This window comes from Leptinotarsa decemlineata, unplaced genomic scaffold (assembly GCF_025532065.1).
Source record: "Leptinotarsa decemlineata unplaced genomic scaffold, Ldec_3_MD MMD2_P_RNA_scaffold_12, whole genome shotgun sequence".
NCBI lineage: Eukaryota > Metazoa > Arthropoda > Insecta > Coleoptera > Chrysomelidae > Leptinotarsa > Leptinotarsa decemlineata.
In genome coordinates this window covers 1,019,386-1,043,355 of record NW_027412526.1, presented here as the reverse complement: position 1 = coordinate 1,043,355, position 23,970 = coordinate 1,019,386, and the positions used below count along the sequence as shown (strand labels likewise).

Here is a 23,970-nt window from a genome sequence, read left to right as displayed (position 1 = left end):
TATTATAGATTTTCAAATTGATGATCTACTCGATCTACTCGAACGATCGATCGATCGAATACGTTTATTTCCTCTTAATGTTGGTTAGTGGTTAGTGGGTCTTTTCTCGTTCCTTGGGCATTGCTATCTTTGTATATGGGTTGAGTTGTCCGGGTACAGCTGCAGGTGGTTTGTTGGTTGGTTCGGGATGTGGTGAGTCTTGGGGGATAAGTAGAACTATTTATTTCTGGCTTTCTCCAGCAGTCTTCTACCTGATCGCCAGAAGGAACCCGTCAAAGATGTCTTGGAACTGCTCCGGGATATCCTCCAGAGCTCCTAGGAGCCTAGCTGGGGGAAATGGGAGCTTTGTCCTGGGGATCATCCTAGGGCCCCTGCGGTGCGTCCAGGGGGTGGTCATCGTCTCATTTGCGGTAGTGTTGCTGCTTCTGATTGTTCTGGTGATATATTTGCCTCGAAGTTCCTGAAATCTCAAATATATAGGAGATAATTTTACGTTCTTATATAGTTCGTTGAAGGCGATGTGTACGTTTCGTATTATTCTCCTCCTTGTGGTTAGTAAGCGGTGACCTAGTCTCGGATGGATCGCGTAGTAGATCATGGGTTTATAGTCCATGATCGGTCTTACGGTCTTCTAGGTGTGTAATAGTGTTTTGCTGTCGCAACTCCCGAGCTTGTCCCTCAAGGCTTTTAGGAGGTTAGCTCTTTTCCTGACTCTGTCAGGGGTATTTCTCAGGTCGGCTTCCCAGTTGAGGGTTCTCGTGAAGGTAATCCCCAGATAGGTCACCGAGTCTTGGAGCCGGAGGGTTTCTCCTAGAAGTCTGAGGTTCAAGTTGATGGCGTTAAGTTGGGGTCGGTTTGAGGTGTTTGGATGCCTGAAGAGGATTGTCTGGGTTTTCGTCGGATTGATTGTGTTTGTCTTTGTAATTGTCTGGTGTTAGGATCGAGGGGAATAGTATTGTGTCGTCTGCATATTGTAGGATTCTTTGGGACATGGGAGAGTGGTGGACGTAGACTAGGACAATATTAACGAATTCGTGGACCTATGTTACAAGGGTCGTCCGTAGCATAGTCCCATTAGAAGTACAGACGGACCAGGACCATTTTTAGTGTACGCACCGCAGCAAGGTAGATCAGTTTCGACCGTTGCCATATCGCTTTTGATAATGCCTGCCGCAGTAGCAGACGAAACTTCAGGTATAAAAACCTGAAGACTACGGCCAATTAACCCGAAAAGCCAGCACACCAAAGAAATGGATATCATACTCAACGCTGAAGAGTTAAGAAGGCATCTGTGATCAGTCATTCCAGGGATAATAACAATTCATTTTATTTTTATACATGAATTTACATTTGCAGTGGTTGGTGGTCTCGATTTTTTTCTTTGCAATTGGGAAGTTTGGGAATAGAAACCTCTCTGGTTACGTTAGTTTCACCGTTTCTTCTGAATTGTCATTTTCAACTTCAGCGATTTTTACAGGTGTTGACGAAATCTTGTAAGATCTTCCTCAATTGAGATTTTATTTGGTCTGCCCTGTAGATACGAATTATTGACGGAAATACCTAGAGAGATGATTGTATGTGTCAATCTGACTCGTTTTTCTAGTGAAATCTACTCGACAGCGCAGCTGAACTAATTAATTTAACGTAATTTCTGGTTTTCAGTATATTTTTTTACGAAAATGATATTGAACAAATACACTGCTTTCAGAGAGACTCACATTTATATCATTGCACTCAACAATTTTATGAATATGATAAAAAAAAATCTTTTGGATGTTGCTATGCATTTTACAACGTATGCCCGCCCAATAAAAACGTGTCTGAAGAAGTATATTTGAATTTCATTCACCTTCAGAAGTTCTAAGAGATAATGAGGGCTATAGAAAGATTATTTAGTATACGATCCAAAGTGAGATCGAAAATGCTTCAACAGAATTTTTCCTGAGAATAATTTACCATTAGAAAGCGCAAAACAATCAACCATTATCGACCCCCCTCAAGTTCCGCAAATGGTAATTTCCATATGTAAATGCGCCCGTTTTTTCCTCAGAGAGGGGGCTCCAGTTGGAGAAAATCTTTTCTTAGTGGACATCTAAGACCTGAGAAGCATCTATATATCAAAGTTTAGCTTCCTAGGACTCACCAGTATGGAGAAACAGTACAAAAACACTTTCTTCCGTATTCAGTTTGAACTCCAAACAATTGTAGAATCGAATTGATAGAATTCACAGGATGTGGAGTGTACTCCAGATCGCTAAGCCTAAGGCTGGTATTTCAAAACAGTATATCTGTCAGTATATCTGTACAGTATATCATGTCATTCATTCACTTATTTGATTCAATCCCAGCCATAGGCATTTTTGTTGAATTGAAAGTGGTATATTTTTAGGAGAGGTCAGTTTTTGGGAAAGAAAGGTCTTGGCCTCCTACTCATTCATCTTTATATAAAAAATGTGTGAATCTTCCGAAGAAACAAAGAAAGAACTAGGAATTGATGAGGTCTTACTCTTCATCATGCGATATCCATCAAAACGTAAATTAATTTCTCGAATAGATTGTCAAATCAAAGAAGAAATATTCAGAGAAAGCTACTATCTGTCGTCTTAGTCTGTTTCAATTGTAATATTCCTGTTGATAGGTACATTCTTATATGGTCTATCTTGTCCAATTTGAATCGTGTGCACGCCTCTGTCTCCGTTTTGATAGGATTGCTAAGAAAAGAGCGGGTTGCTTTCAGTAATGGCACCGGAGGCGCGAAGAAAATTGTAGTGTGTGCATTAGTGGATCAGAATTGTCAGGCCGCCGCCGTCGGGAGGCGAGAAAGTATTTTTTTGTGAAGCGTCGAGGAAAGCCGTGTGCCGCCGACCTCTGATTGTTAAGGAGTTCTTTCAGGTGGCGAAGGTGGGATTGCATCGAGGTGGAGAGGAATGGAGAAGAGTGAGATGAAAGTGACTACTTCTGGAATAGGTTTCTGTCGGAGTTGAGAACAATGGACTTTCTCTGAAAATTCATCGGTCCTCAATAGTTTCGCCTTCTGAGAGTTGTCATACATGAGGGCAGAAGTTGAAACAGATTCGATACAAATGAAATAGCATTTGACATGCATGTTGCCGGTTCAGAGATGAAAAAAAATTTTGGGACAAAATGTATTTATTTTTCATTATAATCTCGACTTTTTACCGTTTTTATATTATGATATGAACCATCTTGCTCCTCAAATATCCACTAACTGTCGACATCACTTCTTTAAAGTTGGAAAATATTTGACTGCTGAGCCGTTTTCACAAGTTTAGTAACAGAAAATTATCCGAGGGGGCTAAATCTGGCGAATACGGTGCATCAGGTAGCAATTCGAACTTTAATTCATTAATTTTGGTCATTGCGATAATGGATTTGTGAGCTGGTGCATTGTCTTGGTGAAACAATACTTTTTCTCAGCCAACTCAACCGTTTTTGCATGATTTCCTCACTCAAACGTTGCAATAAGTTCGCATAATACTCGCCATTAAGATAGTCAATGAAAATTATCCCACACGCATCCCAAAAAATCGATTCTATGACCTTGCCTGCAGATGCAACGGTTTTTATCTTCTTTGGAGCCTGTTCTCCTTTTTAAGTCTACTGTTTTGATTGTTCTTTTGTCTCTGGTGTAAAGTGATGGACCTGTTTCGTCCATGGTTATAAAACGACCTAAGAGTTCTGCGTTGTTGCTGTGAAACTGCACTAAACACTTAATTGAAACAGAAAGCAATGCTTCATTGCCACACGAAATTCCTCCTCATTTATTTTCTTCAAAATAACAAAAGTTGCTTCAATCAAAATGTTCTATCCCATAAACTAATAGTCCGGCAGCTGTGAAATTTCTACAAGTGATTGGATCTGATCGAGAGGAAATCATTTTCAGATACGTTCTTCTTGCTTATCAGAATAGAATAGAACAAAATAGAATAGGATAGGATAGAATAGGATAGGATAGGGGATAGGATAAGGGATAGGATAAGGGATAGGATAGGGAATAGTATAGGATGAAATAGGATAGGATAGGATAAGATAGGATAGGATTGGATAGGGGATAGAATAAGGGATAGGATAAGATAGGATAGGATTGGATAGGGTAGGTTAGGATAGGATAGGGGATAGGATAAGATAGAATAGAATAGAAATGTATTCATCATTGAAATTTCATACATGTGATACATACAGATATAAAACTTTATCAGACTAGTTAGAACAGAACATAAAGCAACTGCGGTTATCTATAGTTACAGTGTATACATACATGTTAACAGTTGAGTAGACATATTTAAAAGATGTAATAACGGTGATATATGAGATATGCAAGTAGGTTAAGTAAGTTAAAATTGTAAAATCAATATATTTGTACAAGTAAAATAAGGTAATTATACAATAATACCTAGAGTTGTAGAAATTCGCCAGGAGAATAAAATACGCATTTTTTGTAAGGTAGTCAAGTGAAGCACTTAAGAATTTAGTGAACTTATATACGTTTCCAAATAGCTGAAGCGCTCTATAAAAAAAATCTGTTTGAAATCTGTTTTTCCGTTAATCAGCTGCCGCCCCCATACAAACGACAACTCTCACAAGTTGAGAAACTTGTGCGAGCTAAGGACTAACGAGATCTTACCTTTCAACGTGTGATTCCTAACACGTTAGTTATCAGTGCAACAGTCCAACAGCCAGTCGAGAGTAGGGTAATCGCAGTTCATTACCATAGTTTTCATAAGTGAGGTGTGGCGCAGTGTTGACCAAGTACAAACAAAACAGCAGAAGCACCTGATAGTATCAACTTGCTAATGGAGAAATGTGGACAATAAAACGTACCTTATAGAGGAGGAATGAAAATATGGATACAAAAACACTGTTTTCTGCTCCTCTCCTGAGAATAGTTGTAAATAATTCGTATTTTTGTATTTTCCCGAATCGTCAGTGACATTTGATCCAATTTTCTTTCGTAGCCGCCTAGCAAATACGGAAACAGTAATGCCCAAGACCGTTTTCACTCGCCTGCCTCGTGATTTAGGTGTCGGGAGAATGATGTATGAGTTTCAGTGGCATGCGACATTACTCATATCGCGATAATGTAAAATAATATCGGCCTGCGACCGCTCGCCATTCCTGAACAGCGGCGACCCAGGATTTTTCCTGCGGCAGATTGGGTTGACCAGTTGCTTTGAACGGGGCAGCAAAATCGTATATTTGCAGTCGTCGTGGTTACCGTGTTTTATATGCATGCGACTTGCACTCGGTTCGAAAACGCGATTTCCGAGCGGCTTTTCCAGCGCGGTTTCTCAGCGTTTTTTTTATTTTCATGCCAACTCCAACAATTAAATGGATCATGACAGTGTTTGCGATTTTCAACAGCGGCGAATTTTTACAGCCGACCGGTCGTCGGATTTCGAGCGATAATCGGAGGCCAAGGGCGACCAAGTAGAGGAAGAATCCAGGTAAAGGAATGGGACTCGAGAGTGTGGAGTATTTCCGAGCGGTATTTCAGTTGCGATTCGATCATGAAAGTCACCCTTGTTTGTGGGACAAAAACGAGTATGTACTACAAATATATATATTTTGATTTTATGTATTTTCAAGTTTCCCATAAGAAATGTGTTGGTCACGTCTCCCGCTAGAAGAAATATGTGATCAATACAATATTTCATTAGCTTGAACTAACGTCAGTGTAACAGTAAGCCTCTCGCCAACGCTGATAGTTCTTTCATTTTTTTGTATAAAACAGAAAAACTTTCTTCCTGGTTCCTCTTTCGGTGGTATGGGTGTACGTAGTACCTCCTTGGGGGTTGTTTTTCAGCAAGAGCACTTTCTGCTCCCAAAGCGCAAAGGAAACCACCAGCAGCATAGTTGCTTTGAAGTCACGAACGATACTAGAGGACGACAAGGAAATATTTCCCCCCCATTTAGAATGCCAGTAAATCGCCAACACTGTCAGATACTCACTGTAGCGCTCGAAACAACCACATCGAATCACATGAAAATTTATTTTTCCTTTTCAGTTTGTTTCCCAAACTTCCATTATGGAATTGAATCACATTCACCGGAACGCTTTAATATTGTATAATATATGAAAGAATATTGTTAACTTTTCCCCGTGGGTTCACCAATAATTGACTACATTGAACAATAATCAAACTAAACTTCAATTCACTTCTAATACAACAGACACTTTAAGTAAAACTTCCAACTATTATTCGAATGTCTATCGCCTTACTAGATCGCTCCGCGTATCGCACTGTAAATTTCACTTGACTGTCTCGATGGGCGGGTGAATGGTGCTCATATTTGGCAATCGAAGGCGCCGGAATATTCCTCAGAATTCCATCGAAGCCGGTAGCATGTAGAACGGCAGCGAACATTCACGCGCTCTTACTTACGTCACAATTGGTTCATGGATACCAGTGGCGGCCGGTGTTATTTTCTTCAGGGCATGACTTACAACAGTATTATTATAAAATTTCACTTACATTTAACACTTTTCGAAGTTCTGCGAAATCTTCACATGAGATTATACGAAATAGGCAATTCTTCTATTGTCACGATGATAGTTCATTTAAATATTTATACGGTAGCTTGATTCAATCCCAGTCGTAGAAATCTCGTATAAATCGAAAAGGAGAATGGGAAAAAATTTGAAGATGTCGAAGTTGAATCCCAGGAGTACAAAACTTATAATTGTTTATCCTCTCATTGGATTGGATTCCTCCAATTAAAATACTGAACTTCTTTCCTCGATCACTTCAGCAATTACTGCTTGAAACTATATTTTGATAATTCACTTTCAACGCCGTTTTCATTAGTTTTCCACCAAACAGCTACAACTATTTTCTCGTCCAACGCTTCCGGCATTTCCTTGATTGAGCCTCCACTTTGACGGGATTTTTCCGAACAAAACCAATCAAGCGTGTATGCAACTCCAATATGTGTGCTCTGACGGAAATGACAGAAGGCAGGAAATTAAAGTTTCATTTTCGTTAGAATGGGTTCGCGTGTTCCTCGCCAAATAATGGCGACATATTCCGCAGGGGTATTTGATCAATCCCTCAGTGTGTTTCATTGGTGTCCGCGGTTATTTTCCACCAGGAGGAATTGTTTTAATTTACATCCAAAGTCTGAGTTTATATTAATGGTAATCAATGGAAAATCAATTGCCATTGATTATAGGTGGGTCGTACTGAGGGTTTTGTTTTTATCACGCTTTTGTGTATGATTGTTTGTTTGTAACTCTTAAGCTCGAGATCTGTATTTGACAGAATCAATGACATTATTGCTTGATCTATTCGCGGGCAGATGGCGCTGTACTTAACCACCTTGATATAATTCGAACTCACATTACATGCATTTCTTCATTTGAAAAAAGCATTTTTTTATTAACCCGCGCGCTTGGTAGCTGATTTTCAGGCTCCCTCTCTGGAATCGAAAAATATCAATGGTCATTTTTCTAAACAATATACGGCTGATCGATCCCATAGTTTAGATAAAATAAATGTAGTTTAAAAAAACTAAAAAACACGCTTTCATAGCATACGAAACTGAAAAATGAAAATTAATATACTTTAAAAAACTAAAAAACATGCTTTTGAAGAAGATAGTGTTATTGTAGGACTTCGTTAGTCCTTAGCTCGCACAAGTTTCTCAACTTCTGAGAGTTGTCGTTCATATGCGGGCGACAGCTGATTAACGGAAAAACAGATTTTTTTAAACAGATTGTGAAAAAAGCGTGAGCGCTTCTGCCATATTTTTTTGTATATCAAGCGCCCGTTGCTATTTTTACAATAATATTTATATTTTTCGTTCGTTATATTTTTAAGCTTATTTAAAAAAATATTTTTAACTTTTCAGTTCGATGTTCTTTAAAAGCGTGTTTTTTTAGTTTTATAAACTATATTTATTATACTATTATATCTATTATACCATTTACTGTTGCTATTAAATCATTTCGGTAAGGAAACCATAGAGCCCAGGTGGAAATGACTAGTTATAAGGTCTCGGTCCTACTTTCATAGGAATTCAATTTTGAAATATTGAAAAAGGGTTGCGAAATTAACTGGTCTCATTTGGACGTCATCTACAGTGAATTACAGAAATATTGTTCTGATTTTTCAATACTCGTCACTGTAAATTAGCTCATTTGCACTTACACAGGTGGCACTCCAATAAAACAATCCAATAAAACAATGAATAAGGTCTACCTATTTGTTTCAATAATGAAAAAAAATATCAGAGGGTCGAAGATTGGAAAAAAATACTAAATGCTCTATACTCCTCCTCATCAGCTTCCTCGATATGAGTATTTATCATTCTGATCAGGGTTTAATACACTAAATTTTACAACTCCTGATCGTAATCCTATCTCTAAGAACCATCAAGGAACCCATGATTTTCTTTGCCAGGATTCAGGCAATCGTTATCAGCAGTTATGTAGGATCTAGGTGCTTTGAAATTCTAGCTAGATGTTTCAGGACTGTCTCCAATTCAATCATCTGACTTTTGTTTTTATTTCTCACGGATAACTTCAAATACAATCTTGATTTCAATTCGACCCAAATAATAACGTCGACCACAAGCTTGATTTCGCCTTGAATTTTTTTAATCTTGCTGAATTGGCTAGCAGAACTCTTTTGAGATGGACCATTGCACATTTGTCTATCCCGAATTTCATACCGATAGCATGCGTGTTCTCTTCTACTACCCCTAAGGACTGATGGAGATCCTTCTCTCCAGAGGCATAAAGTTTAAGATCATCCATATAAAACAAATGGGTGACCTTGCGCCTCCGGTTTCCGGGGGTGCCACAGTTATACCTTCGAGTATTTCTGAGCGCATTAAACTGAGTATTATTATTATTATTATTTCATATTTAAACTCGGGAAAAATCTCCGATTTCAGAATAAAACACCTGGATAAATTAAACCCTTTGTTCGATGTCAATAATATTGCTGTGAAATACATATCATTTATTCATCCCTTTCACATTCGTCGTACCGCCGCTGGTTTATCACCTCTCTCCGGAATTGTAACCAAGTGGAGTTATCGATTTCCGAGGGAGTTAGCAAACTACGGTAATAAGCGCCTTCCCGCCTCTTAATAATGTTAAAATGTTAGTTGCAACTTCGGCGCTCGGAATCATAACGAACACGAAACGTCGCCTTGTTGAATTTTTATCGAACCGAAAGATTAATTAACGAGTTCTTGGGAATAACTGATACGAAAACTAATTTCGATGAGAAAATTCATCTTATTAGTAGCAGGTCTCGAATGAGAAGAGGGTGGGAGGAATGGGACGGGGAAGTTATTCAATATCATGAGCTGTCTGTATTAATGCTTTTTGAATGTGTTCTGTTTTTGGTTCTCGATGAGAAAAACTTCGTCTAGTCGTTATTTCAACAGCTATTGAAATATTGAAAAGTGTATTAATCAGGATCTGCTCAAAATCGTCTCGAAGCGTCATGGTGTAATAATTAAAAAACATATGAGAGAATCCGTTCAAGTTTTTTCAATCATACACGGAGCTTTGAAATAGCATTTCAGCCCAGTTTCATGTCATTTCTTCCTCAGCAAATGAGCATTGACGAGCACAAGGAAAAATACGGCGAGGAGAAACCAGCAAGTGGTCCCAAGCTGAGATCATCCACTGGGTGGAACACTGGTTCAAGAGAAAGTTCACAGAAGCTGCATAAATGTTGTTCAACGACGCATTCAGCCATGCTAGCGCAGCGATACGAAACATATGGAAACATGTAATCAAGTGGTAGTTGACTACCGCTAAACCGGTGCTAAATTTTTTGTATTTTCATAATCCATAACATGATCTGTTGAAAATGATAAAGTCAAAAGGATATTTCTGGAAATGGTTCACATAAGTAAAAATAATAATAACTTGAACAAAAAATTAGAAATACAAAATTTAAGTCAGATTTACAATTATATTTTAACTTTTGATCAATAAAATTAAACAAATAATTTCAATATAAAAAATTATATATCACTTACATCATTAAAATTTTATTGTATTTGCAAATATCTTGGAAATCACATTTTCTCTATTGCTGTGCTGTCAAATTTGCATTTGACTTTTCAGCTTTTCTATGTTTGGATTTATATGCCTATTTATATTTTAAACTAACTTTGGTGAGTCTTTTTTAATATTTTATTACTATATAATGTTTGCATCATACATTTTGTAGATATTCTTGATAAAAATGAGAAAAAAACCAAGAAAGTACTTGATAAAAATAGCTGCGTAAATGCAAGCGAAACATAAGTGGAACCACCTATTGGTGTGACACCCAATTCAACTTGCCAAGTTTTTATGTCAGTGTTGGTGGTTTGACCAATCAACCGACAACTGCGGTAGCAGAAATTTGGGAAGCTATTCTATTCATTTTTATATTTTCATGGAATTATTTTCCAGCAGCTTGACTGCATTAACTTTTCTAGATTTCATATCATTTCTAGAAAAATGTGGATTCGTTTTCCGATGGCATTTCAGGTAAGCTTCCCAAATATCTGCTACCGCAGTTGTCGGTTGATTGGTCAAACCACCAACACTGACATAAAAACTTGGCTTGACTTGGGTGTCACACCAATAGGTGGTTCCACTTATGTTTCGCTTGCGTTTACGCATCCATTTTTATCAAGTACTTTCTTGGTTTTTTTTTTTTCTAGGCACTCCTCAAACTCAAAGTTTGATGATATGGGCCTAGAGGATATATATATATATATATGTATATATATATATATATATATATATATATATATATATATATATATATATATATATATATATGTATATATATATATATCTGGTAAAATTCATCATGAATCTTTCAAATGAATTTTTTATGAACTTGTTTGGGCAGTAAAAAAAATTACAGCGCCGAGCAGTTTGTAAGTTATTATTATACGAGTTTTTGAATTACTTCACACTGTCACAAGCATCCGATTATCATTTCAATATTTTTGCCATTTCCAAAGATAATTCTTCCGAAATATTAGCATACACGCCTCATCCGATTTACATATTTCCGCTATAACTAAAAATCCTCAACTGAAATACTACAATTCTTTATTATTATTACAACGCCACAAAGGTAAGCGCGTAAATCAGACCTGCTAAGCCCGATCATTTGCATTCCGGACCTGATAATCATTCAAAATTTATGATTTTTGCAACACGTTTATCGAGTTGGTATTCGAATTGTTGATGTTTTTTTTCTTCCTTTGCATCCATCTGAAGTACCTTCGCGAAGCTGTGGGAGGTCGAAGAAATGTGACGTTTTGTTGCAGGCAAACTCGTTGGAAGAGTCAAAACCGAATGTTATGGTTATAAGTATCCAGCTGGTAGCCGTTGTGTTTTCTGTTAACAAAGGAACAGTCAGGAGTGTAGGAATTATTGAGTTATAAATGAACGTATTGGAACTTTTGAAAAATCTTATACTGCAGGGAAGGGATTCAAAGGGGTGATTATCACCTCTTTGAGTTTAAATTTGAGTTTGAACTTTTAAGGGATTTGGGGTCATATTTAACACTCTCATAGTTTATCTGTCTATGGAATAACAATAATATTCTTTGTTTTCTTTGAGACAAAACATAATTATATAGGAATGATCATTTTCCCGTCAGTTCTCTTTTCCGAAAAATAGATAATTGAAAACAATACACTTAAGATTTGAATACCTAAGTATCAATATTATATTACAAACAAAAAACTTTTGAAAAAGTCATTCACATAACTGAGAAAGTGATAATTTGATCAAATTCATTGAAAACAATAAAGACCAAACACCAGTGTCGGATAGATCAGAAAAATGTTAGTTTACTGCCCAAAACTTTATATTGGATAAACTGAGAGAACCTTTTCCTAAAGAATAAATGATCATGGGCGTAGTTTCTTGAATGCTGAAACCAATTTCACATTGCAAAACATATTTGCAATGCTTGGAAATTAATAGATTCAAGAATTCTCAGAACTTCATGAATTACCGAATAAAATTGAATTATTTTCGTCTGCTCAATCTGTTTTCTGATGTGGAAATGGGTAATTAGTTAATTCCAACCCCAATCAATGGGCTAGTAAAATTTGTTCCTTGATGTTTCAATTAGTTTATATCAAACTCATGATTCAAATGGTTATATAAAGCCCTAATCATGTAGAATTTATTCATTATGAACTCGTCTGAGGAAGCTACCATATAGCGAAACATGTGTTGAGGTTTTGGTCAGTGACAGTGTTCAGTGACAATTTCACAATGAAGTGCCAGTTGAATACGATATGGATTTTCGTCAATTATTTGGGCAATTCCACCACACATTATGTGCAATTACTTTTCGTCTATTTTTCTTGTAAAATTTCTTTTTGTCTAGTTTTCTCGTGAAATTGATTTCCATGCAATATTGTGAAATTAATTTTCGTGCAATTTCTTTTTGTGTAATTTATTTTCGTTAGTTTGTTTTTGCCTAGTTTTCCGGTGCAATTTATCTTTTTCTAGTTTTCTTGTGAAATTTATTTTCATGCAATGTCGTGCAATTTCTTTTCATCTAGTTTTCTAGGGCAATTTCTTTTTGTCTAGTTTTCGTGTACAGTTTCTTGTGAAATTCATTTTCATGCAATGTCGTGCAATTCATTTCAATGCCATTTTTTTGTGCAATTACTTTTCATTAATTTCTTCTCGTTTAGTTTTCTAGTTTTCTTTCGTGTAATTTTAGTAGGTATGCTTTTCTTGCGCATTTTTTATAAATTTTTTGTGAAATTTATTTCCATGCAATTAGGCGCAATTTATCTCCGGACAATATCTTTTCGTCTATTTTTCTTGTGGAATTTTTTTTGTCTAGTTTCCGTGTGCAGTTTCTTGTGAAATTTATTTCTATGCAATGACGTGCAACTTATCTTCATGCAATTTATTTTTGTGCAATTTTTTATTTCTTTTCGTCTAGTTTTCTTGTGCAATTTCTTTTTGTCTAGCTTTTTTGTTCAATTCCTTGTGAAATTAATTTATATGCAATGTCGTGCAATTTCTTTTAGTAATTCACTTTCCGTATAGTTTTCTTGTGCACTTTCTTCTTATATTTTACAAATTAGCTCCATGCAATTTGTTTTCGTGCAATATATGTTAGTAAATTTATTTTCATCTATTTCACTTATGCAACTTATCTCCGTGCAATTCCTTTTTGTACAATTCCTTATTTCTTTTCGTCTAGTTTTCTTGTACAATTTCTTGTAATGTTTCACAAATTAGCTCCATGCAATTTATTTTAGTGAATTCCTTTTCGTATGTTTCACTTATGCAATTTATCTCCGTGCAATTCCTTTTTGTCCAATGTCTTATTTCTTTTCGTCTAGTTTTCTTGTGCAATTTCTTTTTGCATAGTTTTCTTGTGCAATTCCTTGTGAAATTAATTTGTATGTAATTAATGTTTTGCAATTTATTTTAGTAATTTACTTTTCCTCTAGTTTTCTTGTGTAATTTCTTGTAATGTACAAATTAGCTCCACGCAATTTCTTTTTTGTGTAATTTATTTTAGTAAATTTCTTTTCGTGTATTTTATTTATGCAATTTGTTTTTCGTGTACAATTTCTTGTGAAATGTATTTATGCGCAATGTCGTGCAATTTATCTTCGTACAATTTCTTTCCGTTAATTTCTTTTCGTGCAATTTATTTTCGTCTAGTTTGAAACAAGTACTTGGTAGGTACTTTTGGAACTTGAATATAAAACATATTATATAATATCTGGTACATTGGACTTCTGTACAAGCGAATTCAAAAATATAACCATACAATTCAATTAATATTGAACACGCCTGAAGAAGATATTGCGGGTGAAACATGCAGTTTCAAGTCAAAATTACTTCGATACATTCAGAATCGGTAAAATTTTCCAATGTAATACACGTATATGGCTGTGCCCTCTCACATGCTGTTGAAACCCATCATGGCATACGAGGACCTCCTTCAAAAATCCAACAATGAACCACTAAAATGAGTCGAACAATCTGAGAGAGAAATCCACGACAATCAAGTCGCTGTTGAACAATGGCGCACGTTGATATAAGGTGTAAAAGAGTGGCATCGAGGCAGAGTCATAAATAATAAATCACACTTTTAATTGGGATCTACGCTACGAGGCGTAACCCTAGCACCTGCGATGCTCAGCTAGCGAAATGCGTCGTGGATGGAAAGCCATTCCGCCAGTTGTCGTTTTGGATGAACGGGATGTTTTGACAGGGTTTCATTTTTAGACTGTATTTTTTCTTATATATTTGTTACCACAAATATTAAAAAACATATCCACCTAATAATGCTGAAAATAAAATACAATTGAAAAAATTCCACACAAAGTGACATTGTCATCAAAACAAACAAAAATTTTTGTTTCAAATGCAAAAGTACGTAAGCCTTTAAAACACTTTACTGAAATCATGTTTACAGAACTATCCAGGAATTAATCATACAGGAAGATGTAGAATTACTTGATATTTACCAATTTCTGACCAATTTCAAGACAAATTACCAATTTATGTCCTCAATCTGGTGGTTTCCAATGCAAAAATTGTCCCCACATTGTAAATACAAGGTAATAAGTGATTTTTACCTAGCATCTTTTTAGCAACACTGCTTTTGATAGATCACGCGTGAATCGTGTCTTGTGATCTTGAAACTTGTTCAGTTTGTTCTATAATTTATCCATGAATCGACTTACGAATGAACAACCCTTGCAAAGCATTGAATTTTATTATCAAAATTCATGCTCGGTGAAGAAAGTGTATCGTGCAGTTCTTCCAATTTATGGGCAGTTTCGTCGGCCTACTGAGGAAGCTACATTATTGGACATTAAACCATCAACACGCATACGTAGAGTGAGGACCGAAGAAAATATTGCGGCTGAATCCACCAGTGTTCGTGATGACCGTGAAATGTCGATTCGCCGCCGTTCGCAGCAATTGAGCCTCTGTTCCTCCACTTCGAAAGGATTCGGGTGTAAAACTTTATAAGATACAGCCGGTGCAAGAATTGAAGACACGACCTCCCACAACGTCTAACATTTGGTGAATAGGCGCTGGCAAAGTTGGAGGAAGATCCACATTTTTATCGAAAAATTGTGTTCAGCGACGAGGCTCATTTCTGGTTGGCATTGCAAGAGCTACCGATGCATCCCGAAAAAGTCACTGTTTGGTGTGGATGATGGGTCGGTGGCGAGCACTACCGTGTGATGATTGACGACTTTTTGTTGCCCAAAATGGAAGAATTGCACATGCCTGACGGTGCCACATCCACACTGCACGCGAAACAATCGCCCAATTAAGAGCCGGCTTCGGTGAACAGTTTATCTCACGTTTGTGGCTCGTCATTTGGCCGCCTAGATGTGTGATTTAACGCCTTTGGATTATTTCTTGTGGGGTCATGTTAAGGCTCATGTCTACAGGGATAAACCAGCAACGACTGACGCTCTGAAAGCCAATATTGAAGCATTTATACATGAAATATCAGTCGATATGTTAGAGAGAGTGTGCCAAAATTGGACCTTGCGCATGGGCCATCTGAACATTTGCATGAAATCATCTTCAAACATTAAATTATATCGATCGTTCTGTCGATTCCAATAAAGATTTCATCAATTTTTTCAAATTTTTTGTGTTGTTTTCGAAATCAAATCCTATATCTCTCAAAAAATCACCCGTTATATGTTGAAAGATAGGAAAATTACTTATTATTCCCCAAATTACCTAAATCTCGTTAATCAAAACTGTGAAGAAAATCAGAAAATTGCAGTTTGAATTAATAAAATGTTATTTCAATGGAATTCGTACCTGCTGAAGGGCAACGCAGCTATCAAAAAAGGTCATTGATCAAATCATCAAGATCTTTCAGATAATTCACCTGCTGATTTTGATTTGAAGTACATATATAAGTACATATATATTTCTTCATCGAAATATTGTCAAAAACAATTAGACGATTGCACGCGTTTATATGTATATAGTATCAGCATTGCGCCCGTGCGGAGCCGGGGCGGCTCGCTAGTATAATATGATTCTGGTATGTATTCATTGTATTCCTTCTAACTACTTTATGAACCCCATTTTTTCCGGGAATGTATAGAAAACAAAACCTTCCACCTCTGCCATACTCATACTTGCCAATATTGATTTTTCGTTTAATTCTACTGCATAGGAGCATAGGATTAACGAGGTCTTTACTTTAATCTTGCGATTCTTGGAACGGGTTGGACGATAGGCAGTGAAAAATCAATCGTTCGGCCTCTCGGCTCGAACCGTCGTTACACATGACGGCCGACTGACTGAGTGGAACAAACCATCCACTTTTGTTACTGAAAATGTGCGGTAACCATCGGTGCAAAAGATATCCGCCGAAACCATGGAACACCAGCCAAGTTCACCGGGATCCCTGCTTGTCTCGTGGATCGGGGACAACTGTGGCGACGATAATTGAAACTGTCGGAACTACGAAAAACTAGCAGCAAATGTCAAAGCAGCAAGCACACGGGGAATCATTACTGTTCCCACTTTTGAGCTATTGTAATATCGCCTGGTGGCAGTTGTTTTCACTTTGATGGGTGACTTGTTTTGTGTCCATTCGACGGGAGATTCAGGGGCCAGATGGAATTTCCAGGTGATTTGTTGGAGTTGTTTTCAAGTGGTCAATAAAATGAGCACAGCTACATTTCCTGATTTTTAACACTCCAATATACACAACTGTCATTATGCCTCTTCTCGTGACATAAAGTTTTTCAAAATCGTCTCTCAAATCTTCAAGAGGAAGAATAAACTCTTCCTCTAGAGAGAAATTGACCAATAACCCAAACCTATTATAAAATATATGTTTTTCAGACAAAAGTTCTTTCTTGTTGGATGGTGAAGTGTATAGACATAATTGTCGTTACTGGAGCAATGTGAATCCTCATTTGGTGATGGAAACACATTCACAAACTCCACAAAAATTGAATGTCTAGGCCGGCATTCTTGATAGTCATATTGTTGGACCTTTCTTCATTGAAGGTAATCTCAATGGAGACACATACGTAAATCTATAACAAGACTCTGTAGATCTTATGATTACACAAATTTTAGAAAATGATCACAGTTTAGTAGAGAATGAAATAATATTCCAGCAGGATGATGCACCCCCACATTTTAATGTTCGGGCGAGACAGTTTTTGGATGAACGTTTTCCAATGCATTGGATCGGCAGAAGGGGTCCAGTGGAGTGGCCAGCTAGATCACCTGATTTCACACCGATGGACATTTTTCTTAGGGGACACCTGAAGTCAAAAGTGTTCTCTACTAAGTATACAAGTCTAGAAGACCTGCGACAGAAAATTGTTCGAGAATGCCAATTGCTAACTACGGACATCTTGAATGATGTACGGACCACTTTCGAGAGTAGACTGTATTTTTGTATGGAACTAGGTGGAGGACATTTTGAACAATTTATCCGTTGATTTTGTTTCCACTGATATTATTTGTTGTTGATTTCCTCATTAAATTGAAAGACAGCAAATTTTCTTTTTTTTTAAATAAAACATTCAAAATTTAATTTCTTAATAACGAACGAACAAATTTTGAAAAAAATCAGAGGGTTAATAGAGGGACAAAAGACCTTTCAAATGATGTATCGCTCAAGCCCCCATGCCAATGAAAAAATAAGGGGTTAGTTGCTGATCGCAGGAGGGTTTCGGGTATGATTTTTATATCAGAATTAGTTACTCTAGAAATACAAATTGACGTGTCCTTTGAATTTAGTTTTTTCTTCCTCTCTTCGGATGTTTACACTTTCTATATAATAATGAAGAAGGTAAATTCCTCAAAAACTGATCTTTCATAAAAATTATTTCTCTTTCAATTGGATTTTGTGGCAGAGCAACAATCGCCTCTCACTGTTATTGATTTGAATTTTGATGTTAATTTTCATTGTTATTATTATTGTTAATATCATTAATTGAAGAAAAATTCGACTTCGTGAAAGGTAATAATAGTTCTTGATGGCTGAATGAAATTACTGTTCATGTTTCAACAATTTTATTTTTTTCTGAAAGTAGTAATATTTGCCCCATATAACATGTCGCATTTTTCGAAAATCTTCTCAATTATTCATCAATTATTTTACCTTCCATAACTCAACGTAATGACGTCTTACTGCATTTTCTCCTAACTGTTCTCAGACAGGAAAATGAGAATACCTACAGGTTTTTTATCTTTCAATCAGATAGCCGACCAGCTCTCCTTATTTGGACAACTTGAATGCCCACCATATTTCATGAAAATTGACGCCTCTATCTGAAAAAGCCATTAATCAGTAAGTTCACATGTATGGGAAACATCTCTTCTTCCCACTTTCGAGTAATAAGTGTCACCCACATAGAAGTACTCACAGCGGTACTAACTAACCAGCCAGACGAGTAAGAGATCAACTACAATGGGATAAATGATTTCGTACATTAGTCACAGAAGCTGGAGAGCGTACATGGGGTCAAAGGAAATGAAATATGTGGCTTTCGTATCAGCTTTCAGTTTGTTGGGAAGGAAGAGGTTTTGAATGGTTGATGGATATAAAGATGTGGTTCATTTCTCAACGTGACGTTGAAATAGTATGCAATCGCTGTAAAAGATTTTACGGAGATGAAATTATCTTTTTTTTTATCCGATCAACGAAGACGGCAACTCATTGAAATGAATCGTTTTAAACCTTTCTCTTCCAAATGTGATACTTCATAGTCATAACTACGCATTCATGCATTTCTGTGGAAATATGGTTTAAGTTGAATTAGTTTTCTCATTGAAAAAACTGTTTCTATGATATTTTATTCTCTTGGAGGAAGATCTCCGCGATTGACCAATATAACGTTCGGGACAAGAACCGCATACAGCTCATCTGTATTTGGAATCAAAACCTTTTTTCATAATCAAACATATAGTCTTTCTTGAACGACTTACTCAATATTTTTTCTGGGCAATTTTAGTGGAGATCGTGTTTCAAATACCTCATAATTCTCTCCCTACACAGCGACAGTTTTACGCGTAGAATATATTTAGCGAGGACTATAATTTCCTGTGAATTTCATTTAACTTTGCCGTATTGTTATGTCGCCGTGAATGGTGTAAATTTGCAGCTGCACCAAACTTTACTGCGATTGTAATTCAAATCCACTGTGTGGGACAATAATCATGTAGTTATATTTCTCGCTTCTCAAAGACGGGAGCCACGATACTTTAGTATTCACTAGTGTTAATAGTTTTTTGATATAGAGAAAATCAGAGTGTATAGCATGTAAGATTAGGACAATGTAGAAGGTTTAGAGTGGAAAAAAAATAATTTAAGGGTTCTTTTTTTTGTTAGAGTCATAAAATGTAACAGAAATTATAATTTGTGTCTTTTTGAGCGAGAATCTTGAATTTGTGTCAAATTCTTCACTAACTTTGAATAATTTGAACAAGTTATTCATGAGCCCAAAAACCGTTCCTTGGGGTACACCATTCTCAATATTTTTCCTGCAACGGACCCGGATATGTAGCTTTTCGATAATGTTTGCGCTATACCCTAATAACGAAAAATTCAAGGCAGTGGAAACATTATTCATGACAGAAGGTGTCAAAGGCTTTGTTACGGTCTAAAAAAAAGGCTGCTTTTCGCATCTAACGATTTATAAATTCGATTTGTAGGAGCACCATTGTATCTTCTGTAGATTTGACTTCTTTGAATCTATATTTTTCGTCTAAAAAGGTTTTTTTTGTAATATTGTCAAAAACTTTTGATCATACACTTAACTGGACATCACTTTATTGGTATAATTAGGGCCGTTTCTAAGCAGTTGAGAAATAATCCGGTTTTCAATGTTAGATTGACAAAAAATTACAATGGCTTAGAGATGTTCCTAGAGGTAGAAGAATTTTTAAAATGTGTGAAGTAGTTGTTGGGTTCATCCATTACAAACGAATAAAAATCTATTCTCTGTATATGTAATATTAGTTTGTTTGTAACTGTTGTTGATTTTAAACGAACAAAAATATATTCTCTGTATATGTAATATTAGTTTGTTTGTGACTGTTGTTGATTGCACTAATAATTTTATATTTCTTTTGCAGATCGTATAGAAGAAAGGGTTGAAAATTGAGAAAGGCATCAATAAATCAAGGTAAGACATTTATATCCAATCACTGTTCCGATAAAAGCGTTTTTGAACATTTCCGAAAAAAAAATATCGAAACAAATTTTGTTAGACTTTCTCTAAACGAGAGGTCATATTTCATGGGAAAATCCCATAAAATTTCTTTACAATCGTGAAGCCATTTATTTGGCAACAAGTTTATTGAGATGTCAAGAGATTATACTGAGGTATATAAATCAAGTGGAGACGGTCATAAATATCCAAACGTACCTGCTTTCTATGATGGGAATGAAGTGCATAGTTTGTGGTAACTTGAAGGAAAATATGTTTGTCGAAAAATAGAAGTACTATCAATTTGTTTCAGTTGTAAAATGCCAAAGCTACGCTGTATCAGATATTCTGATATTTTTCTGAGCAGTAGTTCAACATAGTTTGAGATTATTTTATTGAAGCATGAATTTCCAAAAAATATGTTGTCGACCATCAACATTTTATTCAGTCCAAAAATATTCCCAACATTTTTGCAAAGTTAGTTTGAAGAAAATAGTAAAATATTCGGGAATTGCGCCATAAAAAATAGTACATATTATAAAATTTTCTGTGTATTAAATATATCAGAGAAAAACTATTATTGTAACGCAATTTAATTCAATCGGTTCATAAATGAAAAAAAAATGTCAATTTGTTGAAAAAAAATCTATAAGAATACTATTCAGTTGATTTGACTGATACATTGATCAACTATATTTATGATTCGTATTGAAACCCGATTTTTTTATGATTGGGAGAAAACCACATTTGCTAGTAGCTTGGTTGCTTGGGGTGGTGTTTTTAATAAATTTCATTTTTGAACACAAAAAATAACATATAATGAAATCCTTAACGGTAAGTCAAACTGCGGGATATTTTCCTACTATATTCGTGAATTATTTTGCTTAAACGATTTAAATATACTTAGGACAGAGTCCTTTTTACTTCAGAATAAACGACATCTGTTTCAGTATTCTATTCCGCAGGATAAACACTATTTTTATCCTTTCCATTGATATTTTGAACGTTTTATATCGTCCGTTTCAAGTTTGACGTTCTATCAGATTTTATTTTTGGATGATACTTTTTGTTATTAGTCAGTGTGCTATGTTAGAAGACTGGCAGAAAACAAATCTAAAGAAATGAACTTTAAACGTTCAAGCCAGTCTCGAATATACATACACAGTAGGTTGATTGGACTGACGCCTATCAGAAAATAACTACTTCCCTGGCTAACACCACTAAGGGCGTTGGAGTATATCCGACAGGCGTCAGTGCAGGAATCTTCACAGAAAATGTCCTGCACATGTAATTGGCAATACAACTGAAAGAGTCGACCTTCAATTCTGAAACGGGCACACTTGCGCACAGGTTTCGGGCTCATTAGCCTGAATCAGTGCAAGATAGTGGCCACCTAAAGTGCATTGTGACTATTTCCTAGAGATCGTTTTTTATCGTTCTTTATCGTATATTGAATATAACAGCTACGTTTTTGGAAAAGGAAGTTTTTGGCTTTCTATTACTCCATCTCGATACAAAAAAGATGAGGGAATCTTCCAGAGAAAGGAAGGAAGTAATCAATTTGAAAATAAGTAACTCTATACATGGATGTGTAGATCATGCAAAGAAGTAACTTTTAGACACAAACTGAAAGAAAGTCCTCCTTAAACAGCTACTTTCATATAAACATTGAATTACACGAAAGAAAAAAATTCTTTCGAAGTGGTAACTTCACTATATTCTAATAGAATAGATGCCCAATACAGGATGAATTATTAGAACTTTCAATATTAGAAATTAAATTAATCAAAAGAATAAAGCAGACATTGATTGTCAAAAAAATTGGAATCTGCGTAAGTGAAAAAGAGAAGAGAAAATTACATTGAATGATTTATATTCGAGAGCTTTTTTGGAAATAAATAAGATTAAAACATCTAAATTCAAATATAGTAAATGTCGCCAATTTTCACTTTCGAAAAGAAAGTTTGAACAAACTTCCATTCATCTTGATGTTTCCAGGCATCGCAAACAAAATGAAAACATGGAGCAACAAAACAGCAAATTTCTCAAATGTAACAGGTTACTAATAACGTATAAATGAAACATCCTGTGGCATATTGCTAAATAGATATGAAACTTCACGACGACACCAGACTTCAAAATGTGAGATACATTAACAAGACACAACTTGAGACGATGAACATGTGTCGACGAAGCGATGGTGGTCGAAAGTTGAGATGGAATTGTGCCAAAGTACGGGTAATATTCACACAGGTATTCAGATGAATGAAAGATGATGAAGTAAAACGTTCAGTAAATTATCGTTCTGAAATGAAACTTCAATTTAGTTTCCGTTTTGGTAGGTCAAGATCCCGAAAAAGGTCTAAAAATTCTTTTAGCTTATTTAAAAAACGACTTCCAAACAAACCTCGATACTGTTGAATACTTGAAAGTTTGGTAATTCAGTCAGTATTGCGTCTGTCTATTCCAAATAAACAAACTAATATTTCGTCTGGATGTATTTTTCTGTTTAACGTCTATTTTGACAGAACGTGTCTGAAACTCTAAATAAATATGTCGACTCTATGACTGTGTAAATCATAGGCGTACTGAAAGTATATCTAAGAAACATTTTGGGGTTTAACTTACGAATCGGAGGGATGTTTTAGTTTTCAAGGGTGTTCAGTGGTGTTACTTTCATTAATCATGTCCTGATTATGCCAACTAAGTTGGCGAAACGTCGGCAAACATTCTCTCATCTTCTGCGCATTTCTCAATGATAATAATCCTTCTTTATTACATGTTCATGTAAAGTTCAGAGAGAGGAAATAGTTTTGGGTCTAATTAGATTTATCTGAGCCGGTATTCAAAATATATCATAAAAAATGGACCATATTTCAAACTCGACACTGCTCATCTCACTTTTGTTCAGTGAATTGAACACTGCATGAGGGATTTCGACTTTGAGGTCTAAATATTCCGAATTCTTTTCTTTAAAGAGGTAAAATATCAATCCATACAGAGGATGGATTCTTCCTTATAGTATCTTCAATAGGTAGATCAGATTTTTACTACTTTTTGTGATAATGTAAATTCAGCAATCAGTTTTATTTCTAGAGCACAGTTTGTTCGAAAGGATATAAGGATCACAAGGTTACACACAATCTCAAAGTGTTTTTTGAAATGAAAAAAAATACACAAACGAATTATTTTGTGTTTACTGTGGGAAACAGTCATAAACCCGATATTCAAAACAAATGCATGAGTACCTGAAGTATGAGAGAGTCATTTTCCAAAATTCATCAACAAAGCTGTATAAACATAATTATCGAATAGTATTTTCTTTGATTTTATTTTATAAATGATTTTTTTTTCATTTCTGGAATGGTATAAATGTCAATCTATGTCAATAATTCCAAAATGTATGTAAGTGTCAGATCGTGATAAACTTTAGGAATTAATTCATTTTTGAAAATATCGTTTCACGAAGTTCGAAAGAAAATTCGAAATATGTTTCAGCAGGCGTTTCTATAGTTGGAACTCTTGACCCATTACACGATACCATATATTTATTTACCATATTTTATCTTTTATTACGATTTGGCGTTTAACGATTTGTCGATTATCAGTTTTTCTTGATTGGAATGAACCAATATGAGCGATTCAGAATCAAGTTTAAACCACCACCAATGTGACTTGTGGACAGAAAGATTATGATGCAATCACATCAATTTTCAATTATTTTTCGTGAAAAAATCAAGTTGAAGTTGTGGTAGAAATTATATCAG

The 23,970-nt window shown here is 35.6% G+C and overlaps 1 protein-coding gene across 3 annotated transcripts in view; it reads left to right on the top strand.

The window, feature by feature from the left end:
• fz2 (frizzled 2) overlaps positions 1–23,970 on the top strand; it is a 281,786-nt gene that overhangs the window by 162,319 nt on the left and 95,497 nt on the right. For all 3 annotated transcript variants that reach the window (XM_074171206.1, XM_074171209.1, XM_074171197.1), the window contains one exon: positions 20,130–20,179. The gene's annotated coding sequence lies outside the window, so the exon portion shown is untranslated. The remainder of the gene's footprint in view (positions 1–20,129; positions 20,180–23,970) is intronic.